Source organism: Cyprinodon variegatus, unplaced genomic scaffold, assembly GCF_000732505.1.
Source record: "Cyprinodon variegatus isolate N-32 unplaced genomic scaffold, C_variegatus-1.0 Scaffold16, whole genome shotgun sequence".
In the NCBI taxonomy this organism is placed as follows: domain Eukaryota; kingdom Metazoa; phylum Chordata; class Actinopteri; order Cyprinodontiformes; family Cyprinodontidae; genus Cyprinodon; species Cyprinodon variegatus.
Window position 1 is genome coordinate 423,776 of NW_015150469.1, and position 18,924 is coordinate 442,699.

An 18,924-nucleotide genomic window follows, 5' to 3' on the forward strand; every position below is an offset into this window, starting at 1 on the left:
TGAAATTATATCCTATTGACTGAAATGTAGAAATATATTGTGATACAAGTTTTAGTCATATCATCCAACCATAAGACTGGGAATTAATGGTCTGAGATTCACTTGACGACGGGGCTGTTTTGCAAAGAAATTTTTTGCAAGGCTTCTATAAGTTAAGGCATTACTTTTTTTTTTTTTTACTGTAAATCACCCACAACCTCAATAAAATATATTGAGGTTGCAGGGTTTTGCAACAGGAAAGCAACACAATTTAACAAGGTAATTAAAACTTTTACAAGATTCTGTGCAAGTGTTGTTCAAATGTAAGTGTTGTTTTGGTTTTGAAAATGAGACAGAAAATTTGGATACTGACGATTTAACATATTATTATTATTATTATACTATTTAATAAATATGTTGCGTGAAATGTGAACTTTTCTGCAAAATCTTTACTTCTCCCATGACAATTCTTACTTTAATGTTGTCAAGAACCTCGAACGCATTGATCTGTTGAACATTTGCCTGGAAAGGCAAAAAAAAAAAAGATCAACTTCCCATTCATCCATTATCTGAAGACACTGATGGGTCAGGTCCAAAAGGGAAACAGGAAAGCGGAAAGACAAAAATGGACATGAGAAATAAAAGTGTACATTTGTGTGTGTGTGTGTGTGTGTGTGTTTGTGTGAGAGAGCTAGAGAGAGAGAAAGAGAGAGAGAGAGAGAAAGAGAGGGAGATAATGTTCACAGTTTGGCCTATAGATGGCAGTGTTTTAATACAATGTAGATGAGGAGAACCTGTGGACTGCTGGGAAGACTGAGTCCAGAGTAAGAACTGTCAGCTTTTTGATTTGGTTGTACTAATATAAACTAATATATAAATACTTATTATATCTTTATGATATGGCTAAAGGAAATCAAGCAAAAAATTTGAAAGTATCCACCAAGAGACTTGCATAAACTGGAATTGAAATATTGCAGTAGTAAAGCCAATGTTTTTTTTTTATTATTATTTTGATTAATTAAGGGAAAAACTTTATAAATCGAAAGTTAAAAATTTCTAAAATTACATACTGCTAAGTGCTTGGCAAAACTGACTTCAATGTTCGGTTTCATATTTCAGATATAATAATTTTCTAAATTATGTATCACATTTCTGGTATTTCTGGGCGGAAACAGTTAACGCTGTAATGAGCCGGAGTGTGAGTGGGCTGGGTTTACCGGTGCTCTGTGCCAATGGCAGCACACACACACTCACACACACCACCAGCTACAACACACCGCTGCACTCTGATGGAGCCGCCAGTCTGTGCGCGTGAGTCCGGCAGAGGTTTGTGAGGAAGCCACGCTGCGGCTCTGAACCGACACCTTTCTCCTTCCATCGGCGGGTGATGGCGAACCACACCGCGGCTTGAAGGTCTCGCGCGGTGAGCAGCACCGGAGGAAGGTTTGACTGCGGAGCCCGGAGGAATGCACCCGCTGCCGCACTGACACGGTCCGCTCAAGTCAACGGAGGTCAGTTCAGATGCTGATGCCTGAAGTTTACGCGCTACATTCCCAATGAGCTGCTCGGTGCCCACTGTGAATGAATGACGCCACCGCTTAACAGGTCCTTCCAGCAGAGAGGCTACCCTGCATTAAAGGGACCGGGACTACTAACACTGAGCTTTCCATAAAACAAACACCTTTTACTGAGCGCATTTGGAATCATTTCCCCCCCATTCTTACTGTGGATGTGAGCGCAGCGCATCAGTCCTCTCTTGAAGGAACCAACAGATCCAGTTCACATTGAGAAGGTGAGTGCTCACCTCAGTTGATCTGCCTTTACAGGGATTTTATTTGCCCTCATTGAGTGCCACAAACAGCCCCTCTCCACACCGCAGAAGAGCTCATTTCCGACACTGCAGAGAAACAACCTGGAAGAGACATTTATCATCTCAGGCTGCAGGCTTTGATAAGGTGGCAGCCTGTTTTACATTGTGTCGGTGCCACAGCTCACACTTTGACGCACAAATAAACGTGCATTACAAATAGTCCTATTATGTATGAAACCATTAAAGCAGAGGTGTAAAGTACAGATTCTGTTTGTAAACTATAGGTTATCACTGTTACCTATGTTTTATTTTAAATATCTATAGTTTGGCTTCCTAATTTCTAACAATACTACAGTTGTACAAAAACATGATGTAACATCTCTGTTTTTTCCCCTTCCCAAATCACTACATTTATAAAAGCAATTCTTTTTATTTCAGTTGTATCTAAAACCTGATTCCTCTTATTCAGGTATAGATTGGTTGGCCATCTGAACCCAGCAGCAGTGGAACAGATCATGCCAAGATGCATAAAAGCTGGGACTGAAAATCAGAGTATCTTTCCCAACTCTTCCCCAAGCAATACAACAGTATTATTTTATGTCTATATAACTCAACCGAGTACAGACGCAAAAGTGGAAATCTCAAACTGATTATTTTGTTGAGGTCTCTTGATTTACTTTCAACTTTTTTTAATTTGCAGATAAGAATTCAGTTTTTTTGAACTCTTAATTTCTTTTGGCACGTGCTTTATCTATCAGTCCTAATAAAAAGGTCTATATATTCTGCCATCAGTTATCACAATTGTGGATTTAAATTACTCTGACCCATAGACTCTAGTTAAATAAAACATCCAAGAAATCCATTTGGCTGGGATTTTAACTATATGAGGTAGTTGATTATGACCCGCTTCCCTGCAACAAGTGAGCCTTGTGTCTGCAAATTAAATGATTTTCTGACTTATAATATTTTCCTAAATTTGGCTTTGATGGATGACTAATCGTGTTCACATTATCAGAAGAGCGTTGTTGTTACACTTTTGGCTTTGTCTCATCTGGAGCTTCACATTGACTCCAGACCTCATCTGTCTCGTACAGCCGATGCACCTACAAATCTTAATTCTTTGTCAGACTGCCAGTGCCCTGGCGAGCGCCCACGACAGTGACTCCAAAGAAAATAAATGTTGTCTTAAGTAGAAAATTGCTTCACATTTGCATGAAAATGACTTACATCTGCCGTGGCTGATGGGTAGCATATTAATCCCTTTGCCCTTGCAATCAAAACCAGTTCTTTCTTGGCAAAATCACATTTTTGTTGCTTCTGAAGCATGACCCCTGCACACAATTATTTTAATATCCATCTCAAAGGGAAACGGTCATGTGCCCCCCCACCCCACACTGAAAAGCAACTGCCAGGCTAGGGGGGGTACCGCACGGCTGTCTTTAGAAGAGTAAACTAGCACACAGAATAGGTTTGATTATAACATGCTGATTATGCTCCCCTAATTAACTCCAATCTAATAATGGTGAAGAAGCAGCCTCGGTGTGCTCTTTCTCTTTCAAACCAGCTCAGCTTTGCAACAAGTCTAATAGTACTACGAAAAAGAGTAATTTCTTTTGTCTTGGGCTTGTATTTAGTTGTTCACTTATAAACTCTCACTAGGCTTCAATAAATCAGACGTACCTATTATTTTAGGCTTTGGTGCTTTTGTTGACAGGTTTAACGAATTGACTTAAAAGAGAGCAGACAGTTTGTTATCCTTTCTAAATAATTCTCTTTTCTTAAGCGGTGCCTTTGAAGTCTTTTTATCCGAGATTGCAGTTTCGTGAACCTCAACATCACAGGTTAGTAAAATCAATGAAGTTTACCTCTCGGAGAAATAACTTGGACTGGTCTTGTTTTCCAAGTTGACCTAGCTTCAAGAAGCTGTGACATCTTTATAATTACTGGTTAAGCGTTTGTCCCTAGAAGTAGTTTAGTGAAGTCTGAGAGTCACCTGAGTTCCCGATGGAAAATATGCTGCCTTGCTTGCTTTAAGTGCAGAGTGATGAATTTATTTTGAGATAGATCTAAGTCAAGACAGGATGGAGCTGGTTTTAACCCCGAAATGTCTTTTTAATTGCTGTTACTTCATTTAGAAAAATGACCTTTACTGCTGTAAGAGCAAGTGCTCCCCTAATGGACTGCAGACTTTCTGAAGAGTGTCATAATCCTTTGCTACCATCAGCATTCATCAGCATCTGGGACAAACTCTGCTGGCTCAATAGCGTCCTCTGTTGATAAAGAGCAATGAGCTATAATCATTTGTAACCCTCAATTTGACTTTGCATTGAGTAGCCTTTACTTTGAGGTGTTGCTTATTATCTGTCTGCTCTGCCACCACTGGCATCGGCAGAATACAGTGCTGGCTCTTCCATGGATTCCCCCCCTCAAGGCAGTGAGACTCGCCACACTTCAGCTTGAGAGATTTTGACAAGTTGCTACGCATGCGAACAGAATCCTTGACCTATTTCTTAATGAGTGAATGCTGCAAATGTGTTCAGTGGTTTGGTATTCAGAACACAGACCCGATACCCCCCCATCATCATTGTCAGCGACCCCCACCGTCCCAACTGTCTTTTTGCTTCCACATGCACGCAAACATGCACATAATGGAGCTGTTGTGGGTTCAGCGACTCGTCCACTCATAGATATATGTCCTCCTTTCCCTATCTGCTGGAGACTGCAAATAGCGAAGTGTTTGTTTTAATGCTATTGGCCTCCTCTCTTGGTTCTCTGTGGGCTGTTTATCTGAACCTCTCAACTGTCCAGCTGTCACAACTGAGATCTCACTCTACTTGACCCACACACGCTCTGCTCATTTAACCCTGTTATGGACATCTTGTTGTTTGTTGGTGAGTTTGAGCACATGCAAATCCACATAAACTCAGATCGGGTCTGTAGGGGACAGTGATTAAATGGAGGGAAGACAGAAAAATGCTGCTCTCGAAAATGTTCGGTCAGTTCATTTTCATAAAAAGGCAGGTCACAAATATTTCCGATGCATTTTTCACAGGTCAGGTCTTCTGTTTTATCTGGAGGGCAATTGGGAGGATGTCACTAAAACCTATCCTGTATCTAGATTTATGTCTTAATTTTGACATTGACCCTGTAGAATTTGGTAAATACGATTAAAGACGTGCTTACACTGTTGTATCATTACACAGCCCTATTGAGAAAGAGAGGGAAAAAATCATGGATGGGGTTAAATCAGTGTGTTTCTTGAAAATTGTGAGAAAGAAGAAATTTTGGTGCTGCAGGAGTCTGCTGGTTTCTTACAATTTGAAGGTTTGGTTGCAGTCAGCATTAGGGTTGAGTATTGGGATGTGTGTTCTGATACAATACATGGCACGATACTTGGGTCACAATATGATATTATCACCGTATTGAAATATCATTATATTTGCAATATGTTCCACAGCTATCAAGTTAAATGTACTGGTATAGATAACAAAGCAAGTGCTGTTTATTTTCAGCAGAAGATATATATTTTGGTATCCATGATGTTTGCTGTTTTGGGATTTTAAATGTATAATCCAACTTTAGGCACTGGCTACCATTGAATCCTCATAGTATTATAGTATTTACTATTGACAGTATAATGATATTGACATGAATATCTTCACAAACATTTGAAATATTTTTAAACAGCAAAAAACATTCCTATTTTTACACCTTTTTTCTTGATAAAATGGTTTAACACATTGTAAAGATGAATTTTTAAATATTTTGGTAGATTAATTTAGCTGATTTGCATCTTTAACTTCTTGATCAGAGTCTAGATGAGCAGATATTCGTTTATTGAGTGAATACCTCACATTTATCCTCTCAATGGTAATGGTAACATACCACTACCTTGGTAACCTATGGTAACATACCATACCATTTGAAATACTCTGAAAATAGTATTCAAATATCATGCATACATTTACAAATATCATGTAGGTTTTGGTACTAAGGCCAATGTGAGACTTAAATAACTTTATTTGATTGTCTAAAATGTATAGCATTTCTAGAATTGTGACAAAAACATATCTGGTTAGTTATCTGGTAATGCTTCCCACAACAGAATCTTATCAGCATATATCCAAATTGTGCCAAAGGGTCTCTGATTTGGTTTTTAATCCTCTAGTTAAGATGTACCCTGTGTATTTTCAATCCATATACACCAAAGATCTGTGCTTCATTTTTACTCTTTGATAATTTTCACACACAGATGTTTGAAAAACACCACGGGGCCACATTTAATGTTGTTGTCATGCTGCCGAAGCCATTTTCATCATCTTGAGTAGCTGTGTGTGCAGGCTTCAGTGACTTATCCAATCGTTGAAACTGTTTTAAATTGATGACTACAGGCCACTACATTGTTAAGTAGGAGCTTGCTCAGTATGAGCAGCACATGGCACAGAGTGCAGGAATCAATGCCACTCTGCATTTCTTTTTTTTTCATGATACGCACAAAAATCCTGGAGTCCATGTTAGGGAAAAAATAAACATGATAAAAATTGAGCTAAATGTGTACTAACTGTCTTTCAATTTACCAAAGCAAAAGGAAAGCAAAAGGTGAGGGGCAGGGTGTTGCAAAGCGATTGTCTTCACACACTTGGTTAGTTTTGTATTGAACAAAGAAAATGTACAAGACTAATTTTTTAATTCCTTAACATACTGTATGGGGGCTGCAGTTGATTTTGGATGTGGCTAATCCTACAGAACTCTATGGTGGGTGAGAGACCGAATGGCTTTGGTCCTCACCCGTATTTCATTTCTCACTACCTCTTTCAATGGAGCCAGCATAGTTCCTACAACTGACTTAGCCATTTTATGAGTTTAAAAAATCTGTTAGAGTATTTTCCCTTTATTCAACAACCCCAGAAAATACTATGAAGAATATTGAACTAGACACTGAAAATTGCTAGAATATTTGGAGCAGCTTACTAGATATATTAGAAGCTTGCAGAGAAGGTAAAATCTACTCATGTTCATTTTGCAAAGCACCTTAGTGTTCGTAGTCCACTGTTGCTTGCAATCTACTGTAACACAAAGGCACTTGTATGATGTAACTTGTTAAACATAGCCAACCTAGATGAAAAAAAGCAGCAGGTATAGCTTTGTGTGCCTAAAATAGGCCATCATCGTCTATGTTTATCTGTAACTGGTTCTCCCCACACCACCTCATAAAGTTGTCCAGTAGATTCCTGTGCACCATCCCTATCTGAGTACCTTTGGAGGTGAACTCACCTTGAAAAGTATTTTAAGTCTGCAGTAAGGGTGGTGAAGAGGAAGGGAAATGACACAGTTTCATTGGAGGGTATTGCATATGAAGCTATCAGACACACAGTTCCGTAACTTCACAAAAATGGTCTGCCCATCAGGGGACAATCCAGTTGATGAGGGATGCATACAATAGCAGCAATTCAAATGGCCCTTCCCAGTCAAAGGCCAGCTGAATGGCAGCCTACTCCCCTGTGACTCCCAGCAAAATCCCCTCCAACTTCTAGCCATTGGCCTTCTCATGGGCGTGCATATTTTTTTACTCTAACTCCACTCACTGAATGACAGGGTCTGACCAGGAGATAACATTTTCCTTAGATCTTAATTTCCACAAATCGTGACAGAATATTTTAGTACAAAGATTGATGTTTAAAAAGAAATTGTAGGGGGCCAGACAAGGACAAGCCAAGGGGCCCATCAAGGAAAGTGGGGAAATTTTGAATGGCTACTACTGTATATGTTCATTATTTGAGAAAATGACGCAGATAATTGTATCAAATCCGAAGAAATAGGCCCTCTGCAACATACACACTTATTGTGCCAACTACGGATGGTTGGCTACCCCCAGCTGAGCCTTAAGGTGCACCAGACGCACCTTCTCAAAGACATGCACATTGTGGTAGCTCAGAGCTACAGGTCTTTAGTCACTCACTGCTTTCGGATGCATTGTCTTTGGCACTGAAGCTAGGCATGATGTTATACCATAACTCTGGTATATGTAACGCTTCAGGCTTATAATAAATAGGTATGAAAGGACTCAATTCAGATTATTTATATGGGCCCTTAAGAACTCTGTAGCCATTACTGTTCGGGCCTTGGGTTTTCCCAGGGTGAATTTTTTCATCTCTGTCCTCATCCGGTCAACAAAAATCTTGAAGGTACAATAGGAAGATAAATGTGTCAATACTACCAATAGTCTAATGCAGAGTAGGAGGAATAGTTTAATCATCCTTGTCAGGCTGGGAGAAGAAAGCATCCTGTGTGTCATCAAGGACTGACAGGCAATAGCCAGCTTTAAGCTTCAGCAGAGGACAGTTAACAGTCCTCCCTCTGCTTGGTACTGCTTTGGTTGGTCCAGATCCTCCTCTATCTGTTGATGGCAGCAAGTTAGCACTGAACCCAAGAGTGCACTCTGCTGTCCCAAAGGCCTGCCAGCTTGCTAAAACAAAGCCTTTTGTATGGCTACTGAATCCAACAGATGGAAAAATGAACAGTAACTGAATGTGGAGGGAAATGGGGAATAAAGGAATTTAACGGAGCATGTTTACTGATAGGCATTTAGGCTACTCCTTGGGGAAGCCTAACACCCTCACAATGCAAGACTGGCACAACCTAAATGTTTCCTCGTTGATATGCAGCAAAAAAGCGGCTTTAGGGCCCCTGTGTGGAAAGAAGGAGGCAGTCTACTCAGGAGGGCTCTCCAGGGCCTGGCAAGCCTTTTATTAAGATGTTAATAGCATTGCCTTCGTGACACATTTCCATGGGACACAATCCCTCTCCTATGCCATTCTTTAGTACCTTAGTTTGCTTGCCACAATCATCAGTCTCTCTCCTTCACACAACAGCCTGTTTAGGCATTCAGCCCAATCTCCACATTTCACTGCCCAGGCACTTATCTGATGTCTGCTGTCACAAGCCATCCTATATTTACCATGTGTAACAAAATTACTCAATGCCAGTGATAAGGGCAGGAATCCTGGCATGGGGACCCACAGAATAACAAGTCTGGTTGTTTGTTTGTCACTGATCTTCATGCTGACTGCAACTCGGGTTCTCGCTCCTGCAAACCATGAGGGCTTGTGTGAGTTTTTTTTATCTATGTATTTTTTTTTCTCCAGACACTGTCAGGTGGCAGCTTGTTTCCTGATCTCATCCTACATTCCCTTTTAAAGTGTTCCTTCAGTCCTCAAACTGCTACAAGATCTGCCCAACACAGCATAAGCGGGTAATAAGAAACTAAAAGTAGGGAAAGGAGAGGAGAAAAATCTTTAATTTTTACAAAAGAGCACTCTGCTTTCTTTTAATTTAAGAGATTTAATCTATTGTCTCATGCATTTTTGCCTTTCACACCCATTTTAATATAAGTCAGTTATAAGTCAGTTCTTTTGGCACCATAAATAATCAATTTGCTGGTGTCATGGGAGGATGTGCATTTTTGTTTGGTGGAAATTCAACAATAAGTGAGCAACAAAAGGGAGCGGGAGAGAGGCAGAGTGGGAGGGGGCTTTTGTTGAGCGCCAAGGGGCATCTGTCAGGAGCAGATGACAGTGTGCATGTGTGGAATTTCGTGCTTGGCTGCGTGTGTTTGTGTCCATTTTCATTTGTACTTACTTGAACGGTGTGTCACATGTGTTGTTTTTTTTCTGTGACTGTGTACTGGCCATGTGCGTTGGGTACACAAGACGGAGGTTGGCACAGCGGGCAACTCTATGTTGCGTTGCCCATAATGCCCCCTGGTGTGGGGATGCCCCTGCTCGCCACTGTCACCATGGTTACCCCTGAAAAGGGGGGAAGACATTGCTTGTCTAGTCAACTCATGTACCATAAAGGAGCCTAGCCAACAACAGCTTTTTTGCTCTGCTGTGTAAACCACAGCTCACTTGGAGTAAAACCCCTTTTCAAATCAAAGAAGCCTACAATGGCAATTACCACTCAGCTATTTGAAGAATTTTGTAATTTTCTTTAGAGAACTGCCTAGTATGGTTTTTGTGTTTATTTGTCTTAACCTTAAAATTGCAAAATCTTACAGGTCAGTTTATTTTCATGGATTTACAGTACAGCACTTTTAATGAGCAGTCACACCTTTTAAGCTTATTCACATTTTGTCACTTTTGTTATCACAACCATCAGTGCATTTCAACAAAAAGCAAATGGTGATAATATCTTAGATGGTGATGATAACATAGAAATTAAGCATAGCTTTATTGAGTTTTTTTTTTCTTGTAAGGCTGCAAAGTTATAGTGAGGTCAGAAGCACTTTAACAACGATAACAATCTTGAGATAAAATTCTGCCTGCTTTGTAAATCTAGCTGAAGAAATGTCTGCCAATTATTTATTTGCAAAACAGCTTATGACTTAAGGTGCGTTAGCACTTAGCCCGAATTTTGCACAAAGAGTGAATGGTTTATATGTTATTCCTATTTAGAGGGGCAGAGCGAGGCAAACGTCATGCTTTTTTGCATGTTTGCAAAATTAGCAGAAGTTGAAAAATCTGAACTTTTGCCTATATTTGTGTGATGAAACCCCTTCAGGGAATAGACGTGGATGTGATTTAGGGTAAAGATGGACAATGCAGACAAGCTTTTTTTTTCCAATCATACCGGAAAGTGGAGGATACGGTTCGGTTCTTGTTCTGATTCCTGCTGCTGCTCTTGGAGCTCTAGAATGTTCTTCTAGCCCTAACTGAACTGACTGAAATTCTGGAGGATCTGTTGGACCCAGGGATGCTGGCAACTTGTTCAGGTGTCAAAAGTAAATAAAGCACCACAACTGACTCCTTAAAATCCAGTTCTGCCATGTTGAGGTGAAACAACCAGCAAATTTGATGACCTAAGGGAGCCTTTCAACAGCTGTGTGAAGTGCTCACCTGGTGATTTTCCAGTGAATTATCAGATGAACAAAAACACACAGAAATAGAGATTTTTTTGTTGTTGCAGGTTTTGTGATAAACGCATTGCAGGATATTTTTAAAGGACATGAATATGCCTTGATCTGAACTATACTGTCTTTCATGATAGGGGGGCTCAGAATGAAGTGCAATGCTAGGTAACCGCCACACCACTTTACTAGCAGGCCACAAAAGATTAAATTTGTTCTTATCAGACCATTTTTCCTTCTCATGGCTAACTAAAAGTGGGACATCCTTGATCTCAATCTGTCATAAAAGCCAGATTTGTGGACAGCACAATTGATAGTTTGCTGTCAGCAGATCCTATAACCTGAGTTATGTTTCCGTGCTTCTCCACAGTAATCATGGGGCTCTTCTCTGCTCTTCCACCTAATCTTCTCCTTGCCTTCTTTTTTGGTTTATCTGGACAGTTAGGGGCTACAAGTTGAAAATATTGTCACTTTTGTTGTTTTAGGCCCTGTTCAGTTTAACTTTTTTTATCCAGTTTGCCCCTATGCAGTGTGTGACCCATACCTTTTTCTTTGCTTCATTGCTACTGTGTTTTAGTCAGCCATCACCTTATCGGTTGGAAAATCTTCTCTCGTTGTGAAGCAGGAGCTTTAACTCACCCCTTGCTTTAAACTATAGGAGATTGGAGAAAAGGAAAAGAGGAAACAAGGTCCTCTAAATTCATCAGTTTGAAGTCAGACAGAGAACTCTATCTGGAATAGCTTTCTCCCTCCTTTCTTTGCTACAGTATCTTGTTCGGTCTCTCTTGTGCACACACATCCTCTTGATTAACTTTTTTCCACTGTTGTAACGCAAAGTAAAGAGGGCTTAATTGATGATGAAAGACCATGAAACGTCTAAAGCTTTATAACATGGAATGGGGCTCATTGCAGAATCTTGTTTCCCCAAAGTGTCAACGACGGCTAAAAGTCAAACATTTACACTGAATAAGTCAGATTCTTTTTTCAAAACTGCAATCATGATTTTAAAAACATGTCTGTATTTTCTTAGTTGGAATTACATCAGACTATTAAAGCTCTCTGGGTAAGGCTTCCCAATTTATTGTTATTGCAGTATTACTGTTTGTGATATGCATATTGCAAAATAATGCCCAGAGAACAATAAATGTTAGCAGTGTTACACATTCAGGCTCTGTATGCCTGTAATATATTTGATGACACTTGCCTCCTGCAGCAAGAACAGGTTTTATAACAGAAAGATGGTCAAATCATCAAGTAAATCACCCCTGTTTAACTTAAGACAGAACAGAGGTGATACTTTGTGTGTATTTATTTATTTCAAGTAAGATTGTTAACAGTTTTTGTTAATATTAATGCATTTTTAATTACTGTGTAATGCAAAGCTCTGCTTCAGGAATGATGTCTGCTGGGCCATTAAAAAAAATAAAAGGTTTTGTCTGAAGCCACTGATGCCAGGCTATACAAGTCCAGACTCTTTTCTTTGGCACAAGGTAATTTATTGTGTCTAGCCCCGTGGAAGTGAATTCCGCCTTGGGATAACATTAATGTTTATGCATGAATACATGACTCTGATGCCCACACAGAAGCCAGTGAGAAACCAGGGATGAAAGGTATTTAAGAGGAAATTATGCTTGTCGGTAAGCCTGCAGTAGTGAGGATGTACAGTTGCTTGATTTGACCCCAGCTTTGATAAAGTTGAGGGGATTCTGGCATAAAAAGTAAGGTTGCATTCTGTTTCTAAAGCTGCTATTCTGGAAGCTTTCTGGAAGTTTTGTGTGAAGTGTGGTCCAGAAAATGGTCATTGCTAGCTGTGCATAGAGAGTGTTAGAAACCTGACAGCTAACTTACAAAGTATGATCTAAAGGAGTTACTCTTTAGTTGTCTTGCAGTGTCGATACTTTAAAAATGGTCTTTAATTGGTTATAGCTCAGAGCACTTATTTAGACCAACAACAATAACAAGCCCCTCAAAATGGTTTGGAACCACTTTCAATATTTAATACATCACACTATTATTTAAACCTTTAATTATTTCATTTAATTCACTAAGTTAAATTCATATAGATTGATTATACAAAGACTGTTTTTAATGATGATTTTCAGTTTTCAGCAGTTGGGAACTTAAATGGGAACTTATTTGTCAGCAACACTATTGGTTTGGTACTTAAAGGTATAGTGGAGGATGTTCTTTTTTCCGAGTGGATCATCAAAATAAGTGGTCCTCCTAATTGTCAATCATTCTGATGGCATGTTTACGTAATGCCATCCTACGTGCTCGTCCCCATTTTCACTTACCGGTGGTGAGTTTGATATAGTGGAAAAATTGCAAATTTTCTTTTGGAAAGTAAGCTTGTTGAGTGATGCAAAGAGCAGCTGTTCAACAGAGCAGAGCGGAAATGGGCTCGTGCATGCTGTCGCATGCATGTGCATTTTTTTTTTAAACTGCAGAGGGCAGGTCTTTTAAAAAATTAGTGAAAGTCCTCCACTATACTTTCATTATATAAAAAGGTCTGTTTCAAAGTTATTAGGAATTTTGTTCAAGAAAATAGAATCTTGTATCTGCACTGAATATCTCTTTAAAGTGCATTTTAAGCTTTGTAAAGCCATCCATCCATCTATCATCTACCACTTGAACTGTATCTCTGGGTTCTGAGGGGTTGAAGCCTGTCTTTTGCAGTCTATGGGTAAAAAGCAGGAGTACATCTTGGACAGATCGCCAATCCATTGCGTGACAACATGAGACGTGTTTCCGCCAGAAAAATGTTGAAACAGCATAATTTGAATCATTTGAATAGCAAAAAGTTTTATGAACGTGTAAGGTAGATTTGGCTTTATCCAACAAGAATAAATGTGTTAAATAACAGATACAAACACATTTGTTAAATGAGTTCTGAGGTAGTGAATATTTATACCACATAACTGATCAGCTGTTTCCACGGCTAGCATCCTGAATGCCAGCATTTGAATCACACTTCTCTATTAGCATCCCTGAATGTCATGCACCACCTCCATTACTAGCTGACACAATATAGTAAGTACAACATGTCGGAATGCAACACATTAATTAAAACTTCGCTCCATTACTGATCTATGATCTGCGCTAGCTTGCTACCTGTACTTTCTGTTTATTACAGCCAAGTGTAACCCAGATGTGTGATGACATTCCATTGCAGTCAATGGAAACACATCTAATCTGCATCTTTTTTGACATTATAAAAACTGCATTAAAATTGGATGGAAATACTGCTACAAAGACTCATAACAATAGACACACATAATGGCAATTAAGTGACATGAGTTAATCTATTAAAATAGTTTTTGGATTGCAAGAGGACATCAGAGTACCTGGTGAGAAACCAGAGAGCATACAAACTCGCCTCAAGATCCTTATCCAGCGATTGATGCGAAGCAACATTCTATTCATGATAATGCAAAAGTTACAAATGAACATTGTTCTCTGGCATCAGAACTATCGGAGAATTAGACAAATATGATAACCACAATATATGAACTAGTTAAAATGGGCTTCATTCTTTTGGAAAGATTTCAAGTTCTTCAATATAACAGATTAGACATTGAAAAATAAAACATTATGTAAAAAAATAAAAATTAGCTGCCCCCCACAAATTGCCAAGTCCTTTAACATGTTTGTGTTTAGTCTTATATCTTGATGGGTTGTTACATCTGTAGACTTTACTGATCAGAATACATTTTTTATACTTTTCGTTGGCTCTATGATAGTTAAAGCTGTTTGTTGTTTCACCACTTTTACTTCCTACTGGCCTTGGCTATCAAAGCGAAAAACTGTATGTAGTCATTGGAACAGTGGGAGCTCGCCCACACCGACAAATTATTCTTCCCCTGTCATCACCAATGAAACTGGGAAATGTGACAGCAGTGTCTTTTAGAAATGTACAAATGAAATAATTAGTAGAGGATAAATGATGTGATGCAGTATCATGCAGGGCAAAGCAAAATCTAAATTCCTGACATCACCTACAGAGTCAGTCAAGAGCATCATTATTGCTGGAGCTTTAAAAGGGGGGAATTAATCTGAGGATCAGAAACAATTATTGAGATTTTGACAGCTGAGACTTTTTCCGGCAGAGGGCTTAAAACTCCAGTGATGCGAATGGAGATGTTGATTAAATATGCCTGCTTTAAGAGATGCATTAGGTAAAACAGGAAGGGAAGTGAAAGGAAAAATCATAAAAGCAAAGCACGAAAGTTTGAGTACCAAAGAACTGGATGAGCATCTTTTCCTTATCTGCAACATTTTGGGATTAACTTACACGTTAACTATTATTGAGGCTGATGGTGCATAAGAAACGTGTTTGAGATATTGCCAATGTTGCAAAAACTTGTTAATACCTGCCTGTTAACTCTTTTTCCATTGCAGAAGGCGTCTCTGTGCTCGTAGGGTTCATGTTTACTGTTTGGTAATTTGTACCAACCTCATGGCTTGCCAGAAGTCCACCCCCTCAGTTCTTAGAAACTATGCTCCACCTGACAGAGGTGAATAGGTTTGCATGTTATTACAACCCAAACATGTTTTTTGGGGTGTTATTTTTGCAAACATTACATTCAGTTAAAACCATTTTCTTTTGCGTCTTATTTAGTCCTGTAATTGGGGCCTTTTTTGAACCAAATTCACAAACAGGATGTTTTTTTTTTTGTCTAAATAACAGATACAGCATCAACCTTTTTTGCAGCTTCATTTTTTGTGAGTTTTTGGGGGTTGGAAGAGAAACGGTGAACTGGGTGGGGGCATGCCAGAGGGGATTGACAAATGGCTCAGATGTTGCTGTATTATCGCAAATGTTTTAATATACCTGTGTTTTGAGAAGCGGCAGCCTTCTTTCCAGTTTACCATCTTCCTAAAAAACCTAAAGAAAATTGGAAAAGCAGCTAAGGTAGCTATATGCTCGTGCATGTCTTGTTGCGAACGCACCCAATGCTTCTTACCACAATGTAAATTTTCCATGGATTCCTTTTGTGCAGATTTGACGTACCCGATAAAGGACATCTTGGCTTTGTTTATTCTGCCAAGGCTACAGCGTTTGTGGGTTGTGTTGTACAAAGCATTAGCTGCTACAACGGCTTAAAGTCTGAAAAGCTTGAATGCAGCGTGTGTGTGCGTGTTTGCCTGGGTCCCTGAGGCACTGAACATGTGCAGTAGCTCTATGTCAAGGTAAACAACCCCACCTGTCTTTGAATGCTCCTGCTTGACGCAACAAATGAGGAAAAGGGAAAGCAAAGAAGATTGCAGACAAAAGTTTGAATAAAGTGGTTTCTTTGAAATTGTACCAAAAGAAGAGGTGTATAAAAATATGGTGTGATTTATGAGTTGCTTCTGGTAATAAAGGACGTTTTCTCTTAAGGTTTATGGATAAAAGTAAGCAAATTACAACCTGTGAATGTTTTCATGGTTTAGATGTATGATTTAATCCATTTGAAATCCAACGTAACAGATACCTGTCTTTCATGAGAGACACAAGAGACAAAAAAACTGTCACTGATAATTTATGTCAGTTAGATGCTGTAGGTAGATAAAACAAGAGCAGGATGATGTGTGCATTTGATTGCAAAGAGACTGCCACAGGAAATTCCTGTTGTGAAGAACTGATTAATGGGAAGTCAAAACTGTGACTTTTCTTGTCCAAGCACAGTATGACCTGTGAAGCATAATTCAGGTGCAAGTTGCATGTGATCTAAACCAGTGACTTCAATCTATGCTGTTATTCTGAGCCTCACTTTTAACAGTGAGGGCTTGAAGCTGGAGTGTGGGCATGGACCTGACTCCATACACCACATATCTTTTAAAGTTATGATGAAATATTACCTTTAACACTACAGAATATTAAATTGCCACAAAATATTAGATGTTTTCTTTCAACGCAGAAGAAAGGCGCACATCACTGCGACCCTGTAAGCTAAATTAGAAAACAGTTGCTGTCACTGTGCAGATTAGCTCCTAAAAGAGCCATTTTGTCTCAGTTTTGAGCAGAAATTATTGTTTTCAGCCTCACACAGAATGATTACTGAATGGACAAATCAGTGGCAACAACGACACTGTCAAGCTGGATGCTTCCTGGTGGGTGATAACCACTCAATTTCACTTATTTTCTGCAGACAAAACTCCAACACATCAGAAAACTGAAAAAAAAAACAGTTTCCAAAGTCTTCTTGGGCTGCACAGAAATGGAATAAAATAAATATGAAGATAATGGCACTGGCACAACAAATGATTAAATGCTTAAACACTTTAGCAACAGTTCGATTAAGATTTGTTTTTGATTGTTTTCTTCAAGAGAAGCAGCTGATTAATGGGACTCTTTTCTAGTATAAAACTTTAGTGTAATATAATCTCAGTGAATGTAATACTTGATTTATCAAACTGCAAAGAGTTTTCTTTAAATGCTTAAAAAAATTCCCAGCCTCTTGCTGTAAAATGGGGGAAGAAAAACGAAAAGAAAAAGCGAGCTCTGGGATTTTTTTTACTTATTATAATGAGTCATACAGGAAGAGGAGAGGAAGCTGGAAGGGAGGGTCGGAACAGGAAGGCAAATCTGTTTTCATGGAAGTTAAAGGTTCTATGTGGCACAGAGAGGAATAACTAAGTGACATTGTTTGGACCAGATTGAGTAAAGAAAACCAAAGGCTGGGAAATGGCTCACTCACTCCCTCGCCACCCTTTGATAATCTCACAGGACATACAGTATATAACGTTGGTTTGAAGTGTTCCCAAGAAGAATGGAATGAAAGTGGTCTCACTCACTCCTGGTCCGTCTTACCCTTTCAGAAACAACTGTAAACCAACCATAAAGTGTCCTAATTAGCCCTCTTCAGCATGTTGGTGTGCCCCAGCTGCTCCTATTTATGCTGCTGATGAAATGCTGAATGGGGCTTTTCCCCCTCTTGGTTACATTTTCTCAAGGGTAACAAATATGTCGATTTAATCTTTTTTTTCTGTCTTCCTGTTATTGCAGTTTTTTGCTGGAGTGTGATTATATGTTTTCACCATTGCTGATGCAGTTTGTAGCGAATAGGAGTAGCAACAGCAGCAGGGCTGTTTAGTTTGGCTGAGAGATTGCCTGCCAAGTACCCTGTTTCATGTTTTTGCTCCCACTCCCCCTTATTGAGAAACGAAAGCACTTTTTGATAGAAAGAAATCCTCAGACTGCCAGCCACTGGGGTTTTTTTGCAGCCTCTGACGTCATAGCCATACCCTCTGCCAAAACATGCTGAACATTGATTAGCAGTAACATCTCAGTTACATCCCTCAGAATGATGCATAGGGACTGGCCTGCTTGTAGGAACCTCCTTTTGCTGCTTCGCTTAAGCCCAGGGATCTCTGTTAAAGCGGTCGAGCCACAGTGTGGCTTGCTCAGCTCCATCATCTGTGTGTGTGGTCTAAGAAAAAGTTAATATGAGGAAGAAACTGCCACAGAGGAATTCCTTGGTTTGGCATAGCTCGTACTGACCAAGCATGGGAATGTTCTTGAATTACATTTTTTTTTCATTAAATACTGCTTTCTGTTCATATATTTTAATGCTTCCCCCCTCTTCCTTCACTTTAAAGGGCATACAGGATGTCATCATTTTACAACTTTTCCATTTCAGTTGGAATCGTATTAATTCTGAACTCCAAATGTTAAAAATAATTTAAAGCATCAAAGGAAGAGATATGAAAAAGCTGCAAAGGAATAATTGGTGAAACTTTGTTTAGAATACCAAACTTAACTTAAGAGGTTAAGGTCAAAATAAGTAATTTTAAAGCAAATATAAGTTCTTAAGGTGCATTCAGACCAAACGCAGTGTTCTCAGCAAGGGCGGTGGATTTACATAGTATCCCTATGCAAACCTCGCTGTGAAGGGCGGGGAAGCAGTCAGTGGTGAATTCAGCTCGGTCACGCCGTTCACCTCTCTGCTCTCACCTCGTGCTTCTCAGTAGAACTGAGGTGTTGGCATACAGCGGCAGAACATGGAGAGAGCAGTGGCGGCCGGCCCATAGGGGGCGCTGGGGCACCGCCCTCCCTGATAAGAAGAGAGAAACGTAAAATATATTTTTAGAAATTAACTCATAAATGTCAGTTTTACTCTCTAGAGTGTGTACCTATAAGCACAACAAATTATATAAACTACATTTCCCTATCTACTGTCATTCATCTGTGGATTTCCACAGACAGCCTCTGTCTTGGGGCTCTGATCCCACATTTGCAGAGAATCTG

The 18,924-nt window shown here is 39.4% G+C and overlaps 1 protein-coding gene across 2 annotated transcripts in view; it reads left to right on the plus strand.

Moving 5' to 3' along the window:
• The first annotated feature begins 1,250 nt into the window (after positions 1 to 1,250).
• Positions 1,251 to 18,924, plus strand: part of LOC107091891 (plexin-A2-like) — a 252,833-nt gene continuing 235,159 nt past the window's right edge. The window contains exon 1 of one of the 2 annotated variants that reach the window (XM_015386090.1): positions 1,251 to 1,771. The gene's annotated coding sequence lies outside the window, so the exon portion shown is untranslated. The remainder of the gene's footprint in view (positions 1,772 to 18,924) is intronic. The other variant, XM_015386101.1, reaches the window with a different exon arrangement.